We start from the raw sequence: 23,351 nt of genomic DNA on the forward strand, positions 1-23,351 counted from the left end.
TTGGATGATCTACGGCCCTTAATAAACCCTGTCTGATCCTCCTTTATAATATGTGGCAGTATCCTTTCTAGTCTCAGTGCTAACGTTTTAGAGAGGATTTTAAAATCTACATTTAGCAAAGATATTGGTCTGTGTGATGTACAATCTTCTGGGTCCTTTCCTTTTTTAAGGATAAGAGAGATATTTGCCTCTTTCAGCGAAGGCGGGAAACAGCCCTGACTATATGCATAGTTATACATGTCCATAAGTGGACCAGCCAGTATTTCTGTAAATTCTTTATAGAATTCAGCTTGAAAACCATCTGGGCCTGGTGCCTTACCATTTTGAAGGTGCCTAATTGCATCAACTATTTCTTGGGGTGTAAGAGGAGCATTTAGGACCGATACTTGTTCCGGAGTTAGGTCTGGAAAAGTCAAATTTTTAAAAAATGACTGCATCCTCTTCGTCCTATCTTCACAATCCTGTGATTTATATAACTCAGAATAGAATTCTCTAAAGGTCGCATTAATCTTTTTATGATCATGAGTCAAAATACCCGTACTTTCCTTGATAGACATAATAGTCTGAGGGGCCTTTTTTTTCTTTGCAAGAAATGCTAAGTATCTACCCGGTTTGTCGCCATATTCATATAACCTTTGCTTTGCAAATAAACTTTCCCTCTTAGCCGTTTGAGTAAGTGTAGTGTTTAGAGTTGTCCTAAGAGCTGTAATCCTTTGCAATTTAATAATAGAAGGTCTATCAGTGTATGCTGTTTCAGCCGCTTTTAAGCGGGCTTCAAGCAGACGCTGTTGTTCTCCCTTTAATTTCTTCTGGGTCGCTGAGTAGGAGATGATCAAGCCTCGCGTGTAAGCTTTGATGGTCTCCCACATCATTGACGGGTTGCTAGCTGTACCTGAATTAATTTCTAAAAAAGTTTTAAATTCTTGAGAGAAGTACTTTACAAATTTACTATCTTTCATTAGGAAGGGGTCCATACGCCAATGCCGAGGGGATGTCCCACTGTTCCTCGCCTTAGTTTCCATATATACAGCAGCGTGGTCAGAAATTGCTATATTACCTATTTTACAGGATGATATGGAATTTAAAAAAATCGAGGGGGCAAAAAACATATCAATTCTGGTATGACATTTATGTGGATTAGAGTAGAAAGAAAAATCTCTACCCTGTGGATGAAGACATCTCCATACATCTACTAATCCTAATTCTTTGTTCAGATCCATCAATTGTCTGGATCTGGGAGATACTCCTGCAGTACTCTTGGGAATCCTATCTATTTCCGGATCCATAATACAATTAAAGTCTCCCCCTATAATTATATGACGGGCATCAAAAGCCATCAATTTTGAAAAGGCTTCCGTTATAAATTTAAAGGGGTGTGCCGGGGGGCAGTACAAATTTAAAATCCCATATTCCTCTCCATTTATGAGGGCTTTAATCAAGATATATCGTCCAGATTCGTCTTTTATCTGCTTTAGGATTTTGAAAGGGAAATTCTTCCGAACAAGAATAACAACTCCCCTGCTTTTTGAGCTAAAAGAAGAAAAAAAGGCCTGATCAAATCCGCCCTGTCGTAATTTCAAGTGTTCTTTATCTGACAGGTGTGTCTCCTGTAGGAGAGCTATATCAACTCCTTCCTCCTTAAGATTTGATAATATTTTCTTCCTTTTGAGTGGCGAATTACTCCCCTTGACATTCCAGGTGCACCACTTAACCGACTGATCAACCATAACCCTCTGGGCCAATCCGAGACCCCTCGGGAGGGGGAACCCTATCCAGAACATCCCGAGCGTGGAACATGTAAAATTTACAAAAATAAAGCCTCTTTAATACACCCACAACAATACAGTAAAAAACTATTTCTAAATTTTAAAAAAATATAAAACGTTTCTAAGTGGAGACTTTCCCCCTTGTTCCCAGGGGGCATCACTTCCTCTCCAAAAGTCCCTCATATCCTCTCCCAACCAATGCCCCACCCTTGACCCAGGCACTCCTCAATAAAATGAGGAGAATTCAAATATAATACAAAGCTAGAGTTAACAGTGAGCACCCCACCCCCACCCATACCAACACCTGGGTATATTTGGTAATGTTAATACCATATATAAACATATAACTATAAAATTACCACTTCAACAAATAATAATTAAATATGATAATACAAAATAATGAAAGGAAAACAACCCCGCTCCTAAAGACAGAGGTAAAATTGAATAAGGTAACCACCTCCCCCCACAATCAAATCAATAATATTAAGCAGTAAGGTAAGAGAAAGAAGAAAAAAAAAGGAGGGGATATAAACCAAAGCGGGTGGGAAAGGCAGACCAACATCCATTATGTCCTACAGTTTATCTAAGAGAGTCCAAGAATTCCTTAGCCTTTTCTGGTGATCCAAAGTTGTATACGGATCCTTCATGGTTAAAGCGTAACATCGCTGTGTAGCGTAAGGAGTACTGAACATTTAAGTCCCTTAAACGCTTCTTCACCTCGTCGAATGCCTTCCTCTTTCGAACCAGAGCCGGGGAAAAGTCCTGAAATAGCATGATCTTGGATCCTTTGTAGATCATAGCTTGGGGGTCTTTTCCGAGATTTCTAGAGGCTTCTAGGAGTATCTGCCTCTCCCTGTAGCTCTGCAGCCGGAACAGGACTGGGCGTGGGTGCTGGTTCGAGCCGGGCCCGCGTATTGCGACCCGGTAGGCCCATTCCACCCTTACCTGGCCTGATCCAGCTTGCAGATTTAAAAGTTGTGGCAGCCACTGCTCCAGGAATGCTGTAAGCTGGCCTTCCTCTTCTCGTTCGGGAAGGCCCAGCAAACGAATATTTTTTCGGCGACCTCGATTATCGGCCTGATCCACGGCCGATTGAGCGGTTGTCTCGGAGGTCGCGGCCTTTAGCTCCGCCCCTCCGACTCGGCGTTGAATTTCTTCAATCTCTCGGTCGTGCTTCTGCAGCGCGGCCGAGAGCGACTCCCAACGATTTCTGGATTCGACAATAAAGGCATCGATCTTCGAGTCAAGCTTGGAAAGCATTTCTGCAAGGCTTGTTACTGTTGGTAAGTCCCCTGGGGCGGCTGCAGACGCCTCTGCTGCAGCTGGAGAGGGTGGGGGAGGGGTTCCTGCTTGCTGAGAGCTGCGGGCTCCCTTCCCTTTAGTCATTTTAATTTAGGATTAAATTGTTTAAATGTAATATTACACAACTAATTAAATTACACAACTAATTAAATTACAAAACTATTATAAATGATTTGGTGAGCTTGGTAGGGGGTAGGTGACCCACTGTACCCAAGTCTTGGGAGGAGCACTATAGACTCAGTCTTACTGGGTCGCCGCCATCTTGGATCCCCCAGGAGTTAAGTTTTAAGGCTATAAACTTTCTCAATAGGTCAAAAAGAGTCTTTTAAATTTTATAAACTTTCTCACTGTTTGGTGAGTCATGTTAAATTAGGGAGCCACTGCCCGCAGTAGTTAACTAGGCCTAAGAACGCTCTTGTTTGCTTGGTGTTTGTAGGCAAAGGGGTGGCTAGAATGGGTATGATACGTTCTGTCAGAAGCACTGAACAAGGTTCCCAGGAATGTGACTCAGCACTGGGTATGCTGAACCTTGCGGGCTGATATGACGAACCCTCAAGAATGGAGCACATTCAGGAGACAGTTGGCATCTATAACGTTAGCACATTTTGAAGGGCTAGGCAGGAGCAAGTCATCAACATATTGGACGATGGTGGAACCGAAGCTCCCAAAGCTGCTGGTGTAATACTTGGGTGAATAAAGTGGGCGAATGGACAAATTCCTGAGGGAGGTGTATCCAAGTGTACTGCTGACCTTTTGAAGATAATATTGGGAATCTGCTGCGAGAGGGAGACCGAAGAAAGCATGCTGCATGTCCACCAGGGTGAAAATACGGGTGCTAGCAAGTATGCTGTTACGAATTGTCACAGGGTTTGGCACGACCAGGTGTAAAGGCTGAACTATTCTATTGATCTTCCTAAGATCCTGTACTAATCTCCATTCTGGGCGTCCTGGCTTTGGGACAGGTAGAATGGGGGTATTGCAGGTGATTGGCAGGGGACTAGAATACCTTTGTTGGAGGAAGGAATCATCAAAGTTGATATCCCTTCTATTGCTTCTGGTCTTGGGGGGTATTGTTGGGTATGAACGCAGTTTTGTCCCTGATATAATCTGGATGTCTATAGGCTCTACGGGGTGTATCCTACTTCATGCTTAGAGGCTCACCAGAAATAAGGAAAGGGATCTTCTGAGGGATCGTGTTGGAGTTGATAGCAAATTATGCCCGCTACAGCGAAAGGGCTGGAATAATAAGTTAAATTCTCCTTTGGTCAACTGTTGGGGCATGTCAGTGACACTAGGATCTGACTGCTGCTGTAAACTGTGTTCTAAGAATCCCAGGATCTTTGCTTTATATCCCTTGTTCACAGACAGATCAGAGTCCAGATTAGAGTGGTGCTGGAAAAGCACAGCAGGTCGGGCAGCATCTAAGGAGCAGGAAAATCGACGTTTCGGGCAAAGGCCCTTAATCAGGAATGAGGCAGGGAGCCCTCCGGGTGGAGAGAGAAATGGGAGTGGTGTGGGGCTGGGGAGAAGGTAGCTAAGAGTGCAATAGGTGGATGGAGGTGGGGATGAAGATGATAGGTCGGAGAGGAGGGTGGAGTGGATAGGTGGGAAGGAGGATTGGCAGGTAGGATAGGTCATGAGGATGGTGCTGAGCTGGCAGGTTGGAACTGAGGTAAGGTGGGGGGGTGGGGGGAGAAATGATCCAGAGTTCTCTCTTAGTGATGTTTGTAATGGTGAAGCCATCTTCAAGGCAGGGAATCTCGACTTGGAGGGAACACAACACATCTCTTCCTGCATGCTTATTCCTAAATCGGGTTTGGGTGAATTGGAGAGTGCAGTCTGTAGGCCAAGTTGAACAGTTAGTGATTCTAGGCAAAAGTGAGGACTGCAGATGCTGGAAACCAGAGTTTAGATCAGAGTGGTATAAAAAAGCACAGCAGGTCAGGCAGCATCTGACGAACAGGAAAATCGACATTTCGGGCAAAAGCCCTTCAGGCATAGAGGGAGAAGGTAGCAAAGAGAACAATAGGTGAATGGGGGTGGAGCGGATAGGTGGGAAGGGAGATTGGCAGGTAGGACAGGTCATGAGGACAGTGCTGAGCTGGAATGTTGGAACTGGGGTAAAGTGGGGGGAGAAGAAATATGGAAACTGGTGAAGTCCACATTGATGCCCTGGGGGAGAAGGTAGCAAAGAGTACAATAGGTGAATGGGGATGGAGGTGATTGGTCTTGGGCCGCCTCCAGCCCTGCTCCCTCACCGCCCGACGCCTGGAGGAAGAACTCCTCATCTTCCGCCTCGGAACACTTCAGTGATCGGTCTTGGGCCGCCCAGTCATTGTCTTCCCAACTGAGTTTCTCATCGAGATCCCTCATTGCCATACAGCACAAACTGAAAAGATCCTGAGGCGTGGCCTGATACATTTGTGCCTGTAATGTAATCTATAAAATCCTCGGGGCTTGCCTTTCAGTTTGGGATGTGGGACATAAGCACATTTCTTGGGGTTTCCGAGGAGTGTAAACTTGCATAGTGGCCTTGACTACCACTCCAGGGTTCAGGTTAGGGACTATCCAGGTAGGGAACTGTCTCAGTCTGTGTTTACTTCCCCTTCTTTGATGGGAAGAACTAGGATCAAGCTGTCGTTTTCCAATCCTTCTGGGCCATCCCTTGTCACCAGGGTTATAATGGTGAGGCTCATCATGTTCATTACTATTGTCTGTGTCAGTCTTATAGGATAAATTGATCTGTCCCTTATGTCTCTCAAAAGGGCCAGGCTCTTGCGCTCTCTGGGTATTTGATTGGGTTCTGAAAGCAACTGGGTTAGTGAAACATTCTAAAGCCTGGTTCTGGTTAGGGGACAGATGGTCAACGTTTCCCAGGAGCTGAGGATCAGGTAGTGAAGGGGCGGGCGGTAGCAGAGGGAGGGTGGGGTTAATAGTTGCTGGTGCTCAGACTGAGGCTGAGATGATGGGGTGCTGACAGGGATATTAGGGTCTTGGTGTTGATATGGTGGGACACTAGACCAAATTTGCCCATCCTCCTCATGGTCGTTAGTGTCATTATTTTGGAACAATATCGGCAGACTGGATATATCAGGAGGTACCTCCATTTTATTCTCACTTGAAAGTTCAGCTTGGTATTTCAACTCCTTATTTTGTCTTTCCTTTCTTAATATTTCCTGCTTTCCTCTATTCATGTCATAATTCTCATACTGGCTTTTCAGCACCTGCCAAGACTTAAGGTTTCTCTCATTATCTCTCACTCTAATCCCTCTTTGCCGTGCATTATTCTCCCAGCTAGTCTGTTTAGATTTGTTCGTAATTTCCTCTGCGGTCGTTCTCCATGTGAATATTAAAGTTTTCCATTTAGTCCCTGTATTTTGTTTCCAAATTGCCTTCTCTGCCTTCAAACATTTGTCTATGTCCCAAGTTCCTCCCAGTGGCCAAATTTCATTTCCCAACATTTTTATTTAAGCATGCTGACAGGCACCTGAACCTTCCCTTGTTTTGGGGGTCATCCTGGCATAACCGATACCAAGGGGTCCTGACTTATCCAACATTTGTCCCATTTTTGTTTTAAGGTCTGAACTTCCTACTTGATTCTCTTTTAGTCCAGTATCTTTTAGTCTCCACACCCACTTCAGGGTCCGCACCTTGGCATGGGGGATCTCCACTCTTAACAACCAGTCTAAGGCAGGGTGATAGAGACAGGCACAGCAGTGTTTTTTTTTCCACCTTACCCTCTTTGTTCTGGGGCCTCAAACCTAGTCTAGTGCTTGTAGTCTCCAGACCCACTTTGGAGTCCTGAACGTTTGCGTGAGGGATCTACCCTCTTAACAACTGGTCTAAGGCAGGCACAGTAATTTATTTTTAAATATGCTCTGGAGCCTCAAACCTCACCACAACAGTACTCCAACCTCCTGTTTCTAGGGGACTTTAACCCCCTTTCCCAGAGGACTTAAACCTCCCTTTTAAACCCAGGGTACGCAAACCCCAGTTAAACCCAGTAACTTGTAATTCTGAAATCAAACTAGTTGGCGTGCAAGTGCGTAAGCTACTTCAGATTCCATCACCAGAGTCCTAGAAGATGAGTTGAATGAGTAGTAGGTTAAGGAGAGAAATCATGGTAAATCTTACCTCTTGGGGGGCCATCCTCCTCACGCAACCGGCACTCCGATCACTTATTCAGTCCACCTGGAAGCTCGGTGTATGTTGGAATCCCGCAGCTACCACCAAATGTTAAGTTCTTTTTCCTGAGGTTCTTATGCACTTGATACAACTACAACATGCCAGCTTCTGTGAATAACAACTAAACTTTATTAAGCACAACACAGTACAAACTTTCTGGAGGAACCTTTAACACACCTTGCAGGGCTTACGGAGTTGTGGCAGAAGCTCTCTCCGAACAAAGGAAACAGTCCTTACTTTATACAAAATCTTTACATCACAGTTAGAAATGCCCATCAAACAACCACCAGCTATTCCCCCACAGTCACATGCCATTCAAGACTCAATGCAGTGATGACTTCACCTCCAAAAACAATGTAATGCTAACTATCTTTTTTAATGGTCAAATCTGTTGCAAATCATTTTTTGTAATCATTTTGGTTACAAAAGTAGTCAAATTCCAACCGTCATGTTCTTATTGACTTCTGAATAGGGGATAAAAATGTAAATTGCTTTTGAATAGCTAGGACATGGCCACACAAATGGCTTTGAATGCCAAGTGATGGGAATGTGATTTCCTTACAATCTTCCTGCAAATCAGAGGCATCCCACCCTAGCCTCAGGGCATTAACTTTGCTAAAGGTCAGCAGAGCAAATCAACTATTTTTTAAAATGTTTGTCCTGAGCTTCCATACGTCCCCTTCCACCTTTTTTTTTGGGTCTGGTGTATATAGTCCAAGTTTTCTCCTTGTTTAATAAAGCTTATATTCTGTTGTTGGAAGTATATTGGCAGACTCTTGTGAATGTGATGAGTAACTGATCTCTGTGGCTTCAGTATCTAAAAAAGAAAATGAGGTCTATCATGCCAGATTGCACTTTGGGATCTTTCACGTCCGATATTAGTATTGGTCAGTATCATATTTGATTGGGTACAACACTGCCTTGAATTGCTTTCTGAGAGCACTGTAACCAAAGAAGCTTGAGACACTATTAAGAGCCTGTTTCCTATGACTAAACTGGATATCTTACCTATAGTAGAAGAGCTTAGCAAAGCTTTTGATTTGATTGCCATAGATAATGCTGCAAATGCTAATGTGATTCTATCTGAACTCATCAACATAGAAAGTGGCATTTTTGCTGCCTCAGCATGAATGTTTCTATCTTGGCTGGAGGGAGGGGGCAGTACTTCAGAATATGTGATGCTAACTCTGTAGGCCTATATAGGGGGGTGTGCAGATTTTGAGGCATCTTCCTGCTGAGTGTCATGGAAATTATATTTGAGTTACCCTTTTAACTGCAGAATCCCGGCTGACTGCATCTATCCTGAATCCTGTGGTTTCAGAACTGCAAAAACTACATTAGACATATGTTTTCAATTTGGCAACCACAAAAGAAATAGTGAATGAAGGTGACTACTACATCTGACTCCATTGATCTCACCAAGGCTTTAACCTGAACGGAGGCAGTTTGTTTTAGCTGCTGGAGAAAATAACTTGCTGAAGCAGCTCAGTGAGAGCTCCTCTGTCCTTGACAAGATGACGAGTAAAGTTACCCATAAGAACACTTTTTTTCTAAAAAATAATCTACTGTTGGATAGAATTAGGCTGTCCATTTTCTCCTGATGGGATGCCATATTCTTGGGACCTCTTATTCCTGTGATAAAAGAACGAAAGCTCTCTAAATTTTGTAACTTAGACTGTTAGAACACTTGCTGGACAGTAACTTGAGATTACCTACAAACTTTGTAATTGCATTATGTGAACTCTGTCGACTCCAAATTGGCATTTCTGCCCTCTGAGACCTGCCTTTCAGAGATGGGATAGTGAAGAAATGAGCAGAGGAATACACTTACTGGAAATACAAAGCTGACAGCGACTCTAATCCATGGAATTTGTTTAGCTATCCATAGTAAAATCTTGGCTGCATTTGCAGAGCTCCAAAGTTGTATAAGTGAAAGCTTGTGACACTTCACCTGCAGCTCAGCAGTAATAAATCTGCAGCCAATTAAGATATTAAGCAAAAATTATATTCTGATATTGAAGTCCTTGCTACCATCCAAGGAAGAAAAGAACATCCTTCTGGGTAACAAAACAAATTCAGTAGGTGTCCTCTTGCTGACATGACAATCACAATGATTTTATGGTCATCACCATTGTACTAATTCCAGATTTTTATTAGATTTAAATTCCATCTGCCATGATGGGATTTGAATCCAGGTCCCAGAAAATTACCTGACTCTGGATCAGTAGTCAAGTGTGGTGCTGGAAAAGCACAGCAAGTCAGGCAGCACCTGAGGGGCAGGAGAATTGACATTTCGAGCATAAGCTCTTCAGGAATGAGGCTTTTGGGTCAAGGGGCTGAGACACAAATGGGAGGTGGGTGGGGCTGGGGGGGTGTGCGCGATAAGGTGGCTGAGAATGCAATAGGTAAATTTTATGTGGGGTTGGAGAGGAGGGTGGAGTGGATGGGTGGGAAGGAAGATGGCCAGGTAGGACAAGTCAAGTGTGCGGTGCTGAGTTGGAAGGTTGGATCTGGGATAAGGTGGGGGAGGGGAATGACAAAACCAGGTGAATTCGATATTTATTCAGTGTAGTTGGAGGGTCCCAAGGCAGAAGATGAGGTGTTCCTCCAGATGCTGGGTGGTGAAGGTTTGGTGGTTGGAGGCGGCCAAGGACCTGCATGACTTTTGGGAAGGGGGAGTTAGTGTTTGGCCACAGGGCGGTGGAGTTTGTTCCTGCATGGGTCCTGGAGATGTTCTCTGAAACATTCCGCAAGTAGATGTCCTGCCTCCCCAATGTAGAGGAGACCACGTCGGGAGCAATGGATACAGTAAATGACGTGTGTGGAAGTGCAGGTGAATCTCTGGATGTGGAGAGCTCCTTTGGGGCCTTGGATGAAGGTAAGGGTGGAGGCATGGGTGCAGGTTTTGCAGTTCTTGCAGTGGCAGTGGAATATGTCAGGAGTGGAGGGTGGATTGGTGAGGGGTGTGGATCTGACACTCGTAGAAGGAATGGTCTTTACAGAGCACTGATAGGGGTTGAGAGGAGTGGGGTGGAATATATCCTTGGTATGGGGTCTGTTTATAGATGGCAGAAATGGTGGAGGATGCAATGTATCCAGAGGTTTGTGGGGTGGAAGGTGAGGACCGGGGGGGGGGGGGTTGCCTCCTTGTCACGGTTGGAGGATGTTTCAAGCGCAGTGGTGTGGGATATGGATGAGATGCGCTGGAGGGCATCATCAACCACATGGGAGGGAAAATTGCAGTCTTTGAAGGAGGCCATTTGGTATGTCGTAGAATTGGTCTTCCTGGGAGCAGATGTGGCAGAGGAATTGGGAATAAGGGGTAGTGTTTTTGCAGGAGGCAGGGTGGGAGGAGATGTAGTCCAAGTACCTGCGGGAGTTGGTGGGTTTGTAGAAGATGTCCGCATTGAGTCTCGTGCTAACACCACTAGGTCTTTGCCTCCCCGGGAGGTTTTATGGTTCAATGTAGGCAGTGTAGGAACAAGTCATAAGGTTTTTCAACTTGTTTGTGGATTTATTCTTACAATTTGTATTACCAGCTGAACTGGCTCTCGTGTAAAGAGTTGCACTTAGTCATACAGCATCGAGACCAGCAAATATCAAACTACACTGATTCCATTTACCCGGACTTGGTTGAAAGCCTACTGTGCCCTGGCATTTTGAGTGCTCCTCCAAATGCTGCTTAAATGTTGAGAGTATCTGCCTCCACAACTCTTGGGCAGCAAGTTTCATTTTCTACTTCCCTGTCAATGAAAAAAGGTTTGTCTCCGTGTTCTCACCTGAAACTTATGCCTTGTGGTTTTAGACGCATCTGCCACAGGATAAAGATTCTCATGATCTATTCTGTCTGTGCCTCTCATAATTTTGTATACCTCAATCAGATCCCCCTGGAGCCACCTCTGCTGGAAGGCAAACAAACCTAGTCTCCTCATAACAGACTTTTCATCCTCAGCAACATCCAGTGAATCTCCTCTGCATCCCCTCCAATGTAGTCACGTTCTTGCAATAGCGTAACAATCAGAACTGCACAGTATTCCATCTGTGGCTAATCAATGTTTTCTAGGGTTGTAACAAGACCTCCTTATTCCTATATTCTAAGCCCTGGCCAATGAAGGTGACCATCCTATATACTACCTTCACAACACTTTTTCCACTTGTGCTGACAGCTTCAGGAGTCTGTGGACTTGTACACCCAAGTCTCTATTTCCTCAGTACTCACTAGTGACCTGCCATTCATTGTTTATCCTTCCCTATTAGATCTTCCAAAATGCATCACCTCTCACACATCAGGACTAAATTCCATCAATATCAGATTGTAGCGTTAGATCATCCTCCTCGCTATCGACAACTCTGCCAATTTTTGTCATCTGCAAACTTACATAAATATGCAAGTTTTTAGAATAAGTCATTAACATACATAACAAACACGGGTGGCACGGTGGCTCAGTGGTTAACATTGCTGCCTCTCAGCACCAGGGAACCCAGGTTTGATTCCAGCTTCTGGCGACTGTCTGTGGAGTGCATTAGTCAGAGGGAAATGGGTCTGGGTGGGTTTACTCCGGAGGGTCAGTGTGGACCTATTGGGCCGAAGGACTTTTTTTCACACTGCAAGGAATCTAATCTAAACAGCCAGGGCCCCTGCACCGATGGCTGTGGTGCACTGCTGATCACAGGCTTCCAATCATAAAAACAACCCTCCACCACCACTCTTTGCCTATTAATGCTCCTCCCACTTGGATCTATACTTTTACCTTTTGGACTTCAATTGGGAGATTTCAGTGATAGTGGAATTTAAATAAAGTGCAGTTTTGAGCATATTAAATTTTGCTACGTTCTGTCTGATAGAGCTATGTAGTCACAACTTAAGGATGGACTTAATCACAGTGTATATTTCTGGAGAGAACATTTTGAAATTATTACAAAAGTAAATTATTTAACTGTAAAGAATTGATCACGTAGCTATAATTGAGAAATATGGAATACTTGTCTTTGTTGGTTGAAGGGTAGAGCTAAAGAACAGGGAGGTTATACTGGAAGTTTCTTAAAATTAGGCTGCAGCTAGAGTATTGTATAGTTCTGGAATCCATATTATAGGAGGTTTGTGTTCTCTCTGGAGTGGATGCAGAGGAGATTAAAAAGATGTTTCTTGATCTGGAGAGTTTTACGTATGAAGATTGGATGGACTGGGGTTGCTCTCCTTGGAGCAGAAAGGACTGAGGGAAATGTGATTGAGAGGCATAAAGTTACATGGTCAAAAAACGCATAACACTGGGTTATGTTCCAACAGATGTATTTGAAACTGCAAGCTTATGGAGCCCAGCTCTTTCCTCAAGCAGTTAGTGAGACAGAATATATCAGACACAGAATTTGTAAGTAAAAGATCGAAAAGTCGTACAACTTAGGCGAATGTACTGAAAAATGTAGATGGCTGTTAAGTCTTTAATCAGTAAGAATGGAAATTCAGGTTTTGATTGATTTAATATCTCGATCCCAGAGTTTCTTTCAAGTCACTGCACCAAGATAACTTACCAGTATAAAAGTGACATCTCCGGTCAGGTAATGCATTTTAGGTGTAAGGTCTTGTTTTGAGTCTGTGTGTCTCAACCTGCAGTCAGACTGGTTTTATTTCCAAAGTAGCAATTTATAAAATGCCACATTGACTGTTTACCAGATTGTGTGCTTTTTGAACAAAATAGAACATATCTGCAAATGCAAATCTATTGGACCATAACCCGGTGTCATGCGATTTTTGACTTTGTCCACCCCAGTCCAACACTGGCACCTCTGTCTTAAAATTGCAGGATGTGAGTAAAATGTTTTCACCCAGAGGTGTGGGGAATCAGAACTCACTGCCTGTAAGGGTGGTAGAGACAAAACCCTCAAACACTTAAGTAGTATTTAGATGTAAACTTGCGATGCCAAGGCACACAAAACTATAGGTCAAATGCTAGAAACTGGGGTTAGAATAGATATGTAGTTGTTTGCAACCAGTGTGGACTCAATGGGCTGAAGTGCTGCCTTCTGTGCTGTGACTTCTGACTCAAATATGATTAGTGATCCACCAGGAACCAGATGTTCTGTTAATACTTTAAGGAAGTCTGTTCCTTTGGCTACATCAGAAGTGGTCCCAGGATTACAGTCCGAACATTTCTTCTCCCCTCCATACTATGGTAAGAGAACCTGCTGTTTGATATGCTCGCAGAATGTGTGCTTCTGAGTTTAATTTGTGTTTGTAAATTAAAATGCAATTTAGTGGTTGCACAATTGTAATGACCTTAAATCACAAGGAACTCCCCAACCAATCTGAGGCAGCTGTAATTTCAACCAAGTTTTTAAAAATAGTGATTTGTCTGATTTTGTGCATTAATGCTAGGCTAAAGGGAGTAAAATTCACTTAGCAGGGGCTCATCTCTTAAATGTGGCGGATTAATAATTTATTCTAAAAAGTAGTATATTTTTAAAATGGCTAATAATGCATTCAATTTGGGGAAACTTTGCAATGCCCTGCAAAATCATTCTGCTGAGCTTTTAATTTCTAATTTAACACTGGTGTTAGAACTCATTGACTGTTAAAAGTTCAAGTAGAATTGCTATAGATATTTTTGCAAGGTCAAAAAGATAATTCTCACAATAAATTTTATAAAACTATATACATATGGAAAAAGCTTAATTGGTCAACCTACCACAGTAGGGTGATGTAAGGTTTATCTATCATAACTGTTGTAAAACTGTTTTCTTCTTACAATATACAAATAAGCTGTCAAGTTTTAAAGTAGGTCTATCACTGACACTTCAGACTAGATTCCTATGCAGAAAATAGTGAAACTGTAGCTGACAATATTAATTTCCAGACGAATCCATGTACTGTACAGTTTGTTTTGTACCAAATATAACCCAGCAGGATATTTATCACAGTCAACTGCATCTCTTTTTAAATATTAACCATTAGAAAGTTGTCAGACAAGCTCTCCCACTAGTGGATATTCTACTGTATTATCCACAGATAACACAATTGCTTAATGTCTTGTGTGCAGTTTATGATCTTAGCTGATGGTACTACTGCACAGTAGGATCCCAAAGCGAATTCTCCTTTAAGAACCGTGAGTTGTTTTTATTTGTATGCATTGGTCATTTTAACAAGAGATCCAAATTTATAAACCAAAAAGGAAACAAAAAACTGAAGTAGTTTAAACAGTCTTATTACAGATATCAGAGATAATGATTCAACCCGTTTACGAAGTTCAGTAAGGGGTCCCCGATTTCTACTTCAAAGTTCCCTATTCTTTGGGCACAGCTATGTTTGGTTACTTTCTGACAAACTGTTGCATTCACTAAGTGCTATCTTATTTAATGTCTCCTCTTCCAACCCTTGAATGGACTGCTACCAGCTTGCTTACTCTATGTTCCTTAAACTCATCCTACAAGGTCACTGAATGCTTATCTTCCTGTTTGATGTCTTAAAGCCTTCTGTTTCTGGTTCTTTTATACTAATTTCTAAACCCTCATGACTTTCCTTCTGCTTTGACTGTTGCGGAGACTGCACTTTATTGCTTACTGGCCTTTTTGCTCTTGACCTGCATCTCTCTGAAAGAAACCTGCACGCTCCCTGACCTTCAGAGGACCCCTTGAAACAGGTTTTTTTGAAAAAAACACTTTAGCAGCAGTACATTGTCCGTTCCTAGGGATATTTTGAGGAAAAACAATCCTCACTTAAGTGTATGTAAACACATTTGCAGCAGCACAGTACCACTTGCAGAAATGAATCTATAACGATGTCCTTCCACCCCCCTCTGCCTCTTAACCAACACAATAGAGAAATACAAATTATTCTTAAAGCTATTCATGGTTTTGTCTGGTTTAGAACCCAGGTTTTCAAATAGTAATTGGTTGTGAATCTCTCATCGTAAGTTAAAGAAATAAAATGTGTCTCTTTGCGATTTAATCATACATTCACTGAACTGTCTTTTAGTAGTCTCACGAGTAACTTAAAAAGGTACATTTCTTATATTTCTGATACCCAACATTGAACTAAAAAAAATCTATGCAGTATAAAAAAATTTACAATTTACCTTAACTGTGTAAATTGATCCTAGGCAAAATCGAATGGATTTATACGAGGAAAATCATGCTTGATAAACGTGGGATATTTTGAGAATGTTTCTTGAAACAGACTTGTGAACCTTTGCATTCCTCTATGGCAAATATGTTCCTCAGATGAGATCAAAACTATACACTGTATTCCAGGTGAGGCCTCACTCAGGCTGTATGTACTTAAAATCTATATGCAGTCTTTGAAATGAATATCACCACACTGTCTGACAAAGGAGTACCAGTGAAAGCGGTGTATTTGGATTTTCAGAAGGCTTTTGACAAAGTCCTGCACATGTTTTGGGAAAATGTACTAATATGTTTTGAAGATTCGTTAATAGACACAAAGTGGAGGGTAATAAGTAGATCATTCTGAGGAAGGCAAGGTATTGTTAATGGGTACTCCAACGGTCAGTGTTAGCGTCACAACTGTTTGCAATCTCTATAAATGACCTGGCTCTGGGGATAAATTGTAATTTACCAAATTTGCTGAGTGGTGACAACATGGCAGGTAGAACATCATTCAAGTAAGTGTGAATTTATTCACTTTGATGGAAAAAACCCCAGAATATTTCTTAAAATAGAATATTTATAAAATGGTGAAAAGGTAGGAAATGCAGGCATCCTTATCCACTATACACGAGCAGCTAGTAAACTGTTGAGGCAAACATAGAACATTACAGTGCAGTGCAAGCCCTTCTGCCCTCGATATTGCGACGATCTGTGAAACTAGTCTGAAGCCCAGCTAACCTACAGTATTCCATTATCATCTATATATTTATCCAATGGCCATTTAAATGCCTTTAAAGTTGGTGAAACAGTATGTTGATATTTCATGATAATTGAAATACAAATCTAAAAATGTCCTATTGCAGTCACATAGAACCTTCTGAGATGCCACCTGGAGTGTTGTGCACAGTTTTGGTCTTATTAAAGGTAGGATATCCTTGTCTTACAGGAATGCAATAGAGATATACTAGGATAATCATGGCAGTATTGTCTTAGAGATTGAGGAAACTGGATATGGACTGTCCAGTTTTCAAGAATAAGAGTTGATTTCATTGATGGTCTTTTCTCTATCCTATGATTTTTAGGATCAGGGATCATCTCAGGAAAAGGGGCAGGTCATTTAATACTGAGATGAGGAATTCCTTCAGAGGTTGTAAGGCCATACAGCATGGAAATAGACTCTTCTGTCCCCCTTGTCTGGGCCAACCAGGTATCTCAATCTGATTTAGTCCTGTTTGCCAGCATTTGGCCCGTGTCCCTCTCAACTCTTCCTATTCATAAACCCATCCAGGTGCCTTTTCCATGTTCTATTTGTAGCTGAATCCTCCACTTCCTCTGGAAACTCGTTTCATACATCCACCATCCTCTGTGTGGAAAAAATTCTCCCCCCCCCCCCCCCCCTTAAATCTGTGCTGTCTAGTTTTGGATGACTACACCACCACCTCTCTCTCCAACCCTAGAAGAAAGACCTTGGCTATTCACCCTATCCATTTCCCTCAGATTTTATAAGCCCATATAAGGACTCCCCTTATGCCCCACTCCAGGGGGAGAAAGCCCAGCTTATCTGTGAATCTACATCTTTCAAATGGTCTAGTCAGCTCAGACATAGGCTGATGAGTCTTCTACCATCAGTTGGTCCTGCGCTTTAGTCGCATGTGGGGTGATCCTGTAATCAAGCAAGACGAGTTGGTATCTAGTGAGTCTGTAGGCTTTCTTCATTCCAGCCTTTAAAATTTGGATCACTTTCTTCCCAGCCATTGGATTATGGGTGGAATGGGACTGTCCTAATGTGTCTAATCCCATTCACTTTTAAGAAGTGATGCAAGTCTTTGCTAGCAAATGGCCTGTTAACAGTGACCAATACCTCCGGGGGACACTGTTGCAAGACATGTGCACAGTGTTTTGTTGCCTTTGATATTTGATGATCGGACTGTATGTATGTCCAACCATCTTGAGTGGGTGTTTGCAATGGCTAAAAATATTGAACCCATGAAAGGACCTGCATAGTTGTCATGCAACTGAGTCCAAGGTTTACCTGGCCATTTCCACAGACAGGTGGAAACTGCTGGCAGTAATTATTGTCCTTGTTGACACTATGGGCAGTCTCCCACCAATGTGGCTAAGTCTGTGTCCAAGCCCAGCCACCAGACATAACTCTTTGCCAACATCTTCATTTTTTGAGGCCCGTGGATGGCCCTTGTGACCTTTGCTTGGGGCATCCCCTCTTACTCCCCATAACGATATATAATCCTCTGCTATGAGGTGGTCTCTCCAGCTCCAAAAATATTTTAATTCTAGCTGTGACGGCCTTTTGGCTTCCATTATTGAGACAAATTATTTTCATTTGGAAAGAACAGAACCTTTGTGTCCAAAGTCTGATATTGTTAGCTGTGACTTGTAATTTGCTTAGAAAATTCAATGTCACAACCAAATCTTCCATTGGGGGTAATATGGGTTGTATAATCTGCTAATGGATGACAGCTCAATGCATCCACAGTCACAACTCTGCTTCCCAGATAGTGCTTTAATTTGTAATTCATAGAACATAGAACACTACAGCACAGTACAGGCCCTTCAGCCCTCGATGTTGCACCGGCCTGTCATTCGAAGCGTTTAGTGTCAGAGCTCACTGGTGAATGCAGCCTGAACCTGTGTGTGACACTGCTTTATTCTCTATAGGAACCTCATTCTGAATTAAACCAAATTCAGACTTCTGCCAGTCCTCTTAACCTACAAGGGGAAAGCGGTAGATGTGGTGTATATGGATTTTAGTAAGGCGTTTGATAAGGTTCCCCATGGTAGACTACTGCAAAAAATACAGAGGTATGGCATTGAGGGTGAGTTGGAGGTTTGGATTAGGAGTTGGCTGGCTGGAAGAAGACAGGGTAGTAGTTGATGGCAAAGGTTCACCTTGGAGTGCCGTCACTAGCGGTGTTCCGCAAGGATCTGTTTTGGGACCATTGCTTTTTGTCATTTTTATAAATGACCTGGAGGAGGGGTTAGAAGGTTGGGTGAGCAAGTTTGCGGATGATACGAAAGTTGGAGGAGTTGTAGACAGTGAGGAAGGATGTGGCAGGTTGCAGCGGGATATAGATAAGCTGCAGAGCTGGGCAGAAAGGTGGCAAATGGAGTTCAATGTAGCTAAGTGTGAGGTGATTCACTTTGGTAAGAGTAACAAAAAGATGGGGTACTGGGCTAATGGTCGGATACTTGGTAGTGTGCATGAGCAGAGGGATCTTGGTGTCCATGTACACAGATCTTTGAAAGTTGCCACCCAGGTAAATAGTGCGGTGAAGAAGGCATATGGCGTACTGGCTTTTATTGGTAGAGGAATTGAGTTCCGGAGTCCTGAGGTCATGTTGCAGTTGTATAGGACTCTGGTGCGGCCACATCTGGAGTATTGTGTGCAGTTTTGGTCGCCATACGATAGGAAGGATGTGGAGGCACTGGAACGAGTGCAGAGGAGGTTTACCAGGATGTTGCCTGGTATGGTAGGAAGATCGTATGAGGAAAGGCTGAGGCACCTGGGGTTGTTTTCATTGGAGAAAAGAAGGTTTGGGGTGACTTGATAGAGGTGTACAAGATGATTAGGGGTTTAGATAGGGTTGACAGTGAGAATCTTTTTCCACGTATGGAGTCAGCTATTACAAGGGGGCATAGCTTTAAATTAAGGGGTGGTAGGTATAGGACAGATGTTAGGGGTAGGTTCTTTACTCAGCGAGTCGTGAGTTCATGGAATGCCCTGCCAGTAGCATTGGTGGACTCTCCCTCTTTATGGGCATTTAAACGGGCATTGGATAGGCATATGGAGGATAGTGGGCTAGTGTAGGTTAGGTGGGCTTGGATCGGGGCAACATCTAGGGCCGAAGGGCCTGTACTGCGCTGTATTCTTCTATGTTCTATGTTCTAGTCAAAAACCTGATTTGGATTCTGTTAGTTCACAAATTGCCAAGTAAGTGCTAATGCCTCAGAATTAAAGGAGGCTTGGGGTTGTAATGGTCCTTAACTATGTTAATCAATTCTTGAAAAGTTTTAGTATCTGGTGCCTTTGGAAAATTAGGCTCCTAATGACTGAAAACGCTGCAGCTCTGCAGGCTGTCAAGCGAATTACTCATGTTTGATCTGCTACAATGTCATCTGCCCTGGAAAAAAAATAACACATTTTTTCCACATACTTGGCTTAGTCCTTGATGGCAGGGTCAAACGAATCAATCTCCCCAAGCAGCAGCATGATGTAAGAAAATGCTTCCCCACAACTTAAGAAAAAAAGCTACAAATGAGTTTCTTCAGGAACGTGTGCAACACTTGTCATTAAAATAACTTGCGAGGCTACCATCCCATTGCCAATCACTGTTTAATTACAAATGCATAGCCTTTGACAATTGTACTGCCTCTCATTGAATCGGGCATTAGGGTCCTAATATCCTAAGCATTCATCCTTTTATGTAAGCCAGGTCTTCCTGATTGAGACTTGTGATCTGTTTTGAGAAGATTTGTAGCTCAGGTTGAGGTTCTGGATGTAAGTTTGCTGAGCTGGAAGGTTCATTTTCATATGTTTTGTCACCATACTGGGTAACATCTTCAGTGAGCCTCCGGACGAAGCAATGCTGGTGTTTCCTGCTTTCTATTTATATGTTTGGGTTTCCTTGGCTTGGTGATGTCATTTCCAGGGGGGCTCCTGGTTTGTGAATTTTGGGTAATCCGGAGAAGTGTGGTGTGTTGGGTCCATCTGGTTTCATTCTTTTGGAAGTCGGTCTTACTTATTTCTCCAGATTTTAAGTTTGTTTTAGTAGGGCTGTGATTCGGTTCTCTAGTTGTGGGGTCGGGTTTGGCTATGATCTGGTTCAATCAAGGAACTTGTATTCTGTGATGTTCAGCTAGCAGACCTCATTGTAATCACTATAAACAGCCACCTCAAACTCTGACCTGTCAGGTGAATAGTTTTTAAAAAAAATAAGTATTTTGATTTTGGTTGAAACTTTATAGAATTTGTTTATTCAATAGAGTGAGTCACTAATTTATTTTGAATTACTAATATTGATTTTTCTCATTTCGAAAATGGCATGAGTAGTCACTGTTTAAAAATCAAAGTTTGCCATTTAAAACAGATTAGGTGAAATTTCCTCTTAGGGTTGAAAATATTCAGAACTATTTTCTTAAAAATATTCAAGGACTTTGCCTTCACCACTTTTAAGGTAGAGGTAGCTTCTCATTGAGCAAATATGAAAGGTTACTGGGGATAAACAGGAATAGTTGCACTCAGATTATCATTTTGAATAGCAAAGCAGGCTTGAAGGACTGAATGGCCTACTTGTACTGAAAATTTGATTGTGTATCGTCTGCATTTTATACTGTTTGTGACCAGTTTTAATAGGATTTCTGAGGCATCAAAAGTTGATTTATTGACTGCAGTTCCCAAGATTCCACCATTATCTGACCTCTTTGAACATCTCCACGTTGCTCACTTCTCTGTTGTAGTATTCCTTTTCGGCTGCTATCCAAAAGTCTGTTCAGTTCTTGCTGCACCATCAGTGGAGATGCTAATTAATCCTTGGTGTCATCAACATGCACAAATTTCTTAACTTTTCCCTTTTCAAATCCTCAATGTTTGATTTTATTTAATCTCCACCTATATATTAACTAACTTCATAATTGGCATAATGGCAATGTTTTAAAGCTTTTCTGACTATTCTAAGCACTTCTTTTTTTCCCTCCTCTGCCCTTGTTTGTTTATCCCATTCAGTCCTGTTGCTGTTAACTCCATAACAAACTCCCCAAACATGCTTAAAAGGCAGCACATCTAATAAAACAGTTACAGAACTGATTCTACCGGCTTACATTTGCAAGACTAACTCCTGAGGCAGACCTGCTTTGTTAGCTCAATGACTTATGTTTATTTTCCATGTGACCCTCTTGAACCTTACTTATTAGAACCCATCAGCATCACCTTTTTCTACTTCTCATATTTACAAATCTCTTCCTTAAATGAATCAAAAATTAAATACTACATGAGCTGGAAATCTGAAAAAAAAGTGTGGTCTGTATTTAAAGTATTAAACCCTTTCTTTGAACTTAAAGGTAAATTATCATTGGATGTTTCATCCTTTTGAAAGAAATTTAACCAAGGCTTCATTAACCTGTTCAGGTGAACATAATATACCCCATAACACCACTATTGTGAAGAATAATGTCAGAACTCCTGTTGTGGCCAACATTGTAAACTGAGTGAGGAAGCGGGGGAAGATATAAGAGGGACCTAAGGGGCAACCTTTCCATGTGTATGGAATAAGCTACCAGAGGAAGTGGTGGAAGGTGGTACAAGTACAGCATTTAAAAGGCATCTGAATGGGTACAAAGGAATCTCGATTATCCGAAGGACATGGGCTGTGGGAGTATTTTGTTCCGTTAATCGAATGCCAGATAACGTAGTTTAGCTGAGCATGGGGACATTGCGATCTTGCCGGATAATCTGATATTTGGATAATTGAATGCTGGACAATCAAGGTTCCTCTGTATTTGAATAGGAAGGGTTTAGAGGGATATGGGCCATGTGTTGGCAAATAGGACTAGATTAAGTTAGGATATCTGGTTAGTACGGATGAGTTGGACTGAAGGGTCTGTTTCCATGCTTTTCATCTTTGATTCTAAAAGTAGGCCAGTTGTTTATTGACTTTATTTGTTGTTTGAGGCAGCTGACTGACTGACCGACTGACTTGTGTCTCTTCCTGCCACCAGACACTATCGTTCAGAATAATTAGTGTAAAACACTTCAGTGTATCATTTGAAATATGAAAACACTGTCAATTCCCATGTTCTTCACGAAGTTTTGTGTCTGCATCCTGTCTGTCACAAACGTCAGGACCTGCTCAAATTTTTTTGACGCAAACTAAGTATTAAAATGGACATGTGCACAAGTGTGTAGGGAAAAATGTTCCTTAGATGCTGAAGAAAAATACTTTATCTAATGAGATCCTATATCCAAGTATATCTGGACTTCCAGAAGCATTTCATAAGGTGTGGCACAAAAGCTTAATGCCAAAGGTGAGACCACATGGGGTTAAGGGTAACCTATTAACTTGGATAGTGAGTTGGCTAACCAACAGAGCTGGTAAAACATAGAACAGTGCAGCACAGAACAGGCCCTTCAGCCCACGATGTTGTGCCGACCATTGATCCTCATGTAAGGTAAACCTAATGTACGAACCCTCAACTTTCTGTGACCATATGCATGTCCAGCAGTCTCTTAAATATCCCCAATGACCTTGCTTCCACAACTGCTGCTGGCAACGCATTCCTTGCTCCCACAACACTCTGCGTAAAGAACCCGCCTCTGACATCCCCTCTATACTTTCCGCCAAACTGCTTAAAACTATGACCCCTCGTGTTAACAATTTCTGCCCTGGGAAAAAGTCTCTGGCTATCAATTCTATCTATGCCTCTCATTATCTTGTACACCTCAATTAGGTCCCCTCTCTTCCTTTTTTCCAATGAAAAAAGTCCGAGCTCAGTCAACCTCTCTTCGTAAGATAAGCCCTCCATTCCAGGCAGCATCCTGGTAAACCTCCTCTGAACCCTGTCCAAAGCATCCACATCTTTCCTATAATAGGGCAACCAGAACTGGACACAGTATTCCAAGTGCGGTCTAACCAAAGTTTTATAGAGCTGCAACAAAATCTCACGGTTCTAAAACTCAATCCCCCTGTTAATGAAAGCCAAAACACCATATGCTTTCTTACTAACCATGTCCACTTGGGTGGCAATTTTAAGGGATCTATGTACCTGTGGTACCTATGGTAGTTAGGATAAATGGCTCCTGTTCTGGTTTGCAAGACCTAATCTCATGCCACCCCAATAGTTCAGTTCTCGGGGCCCCAACTATTTATAATCTATACGAATGACTTGGATGTGATGATAGAAAGTACTTTAGCCAGATTGTGGATGACACTTAAAATAGGTGTGAAAGTAAGTTGCAATGAAGAAATAAATGTATATGAATAGGTT

At 42.3% G+C, this 23,351-nt stretch overlaps 1 protein-coding gene across 3 annotated transcripts in view; it reads left to right on the forward strand.

The window, feature by feature from the left end:
- LOC122552657 (RAC-gamma serine/threonine-protein kinase) overlaps window positions 1-23,351 on the forward strand; it is a 468,688-nt gene that overhangs the window by 61,220 nt on the left and 384,117 nt on the right. The window lies entirely within an intron of this gene.

Source organism: Chiloscyllium plagiosum, unplaced genomic scaffold, assembly GCF_037043375.1.
Source record: "Chiloscyllium plagiosum isolate Xiang-an unplaced genomic scaffold, Cpla_swu_hap1 HiC_scaffold_10, whole genome shotgun sequence".
In the NCBI taxonomy this organism is placed as follows: Eukaryota; Metazoa; Chordata; class Chondrichthyes; order Orectolobiformes; family Hemiscylliidae; genus Chiloscyllium; species Chiloscyllium plagiosum.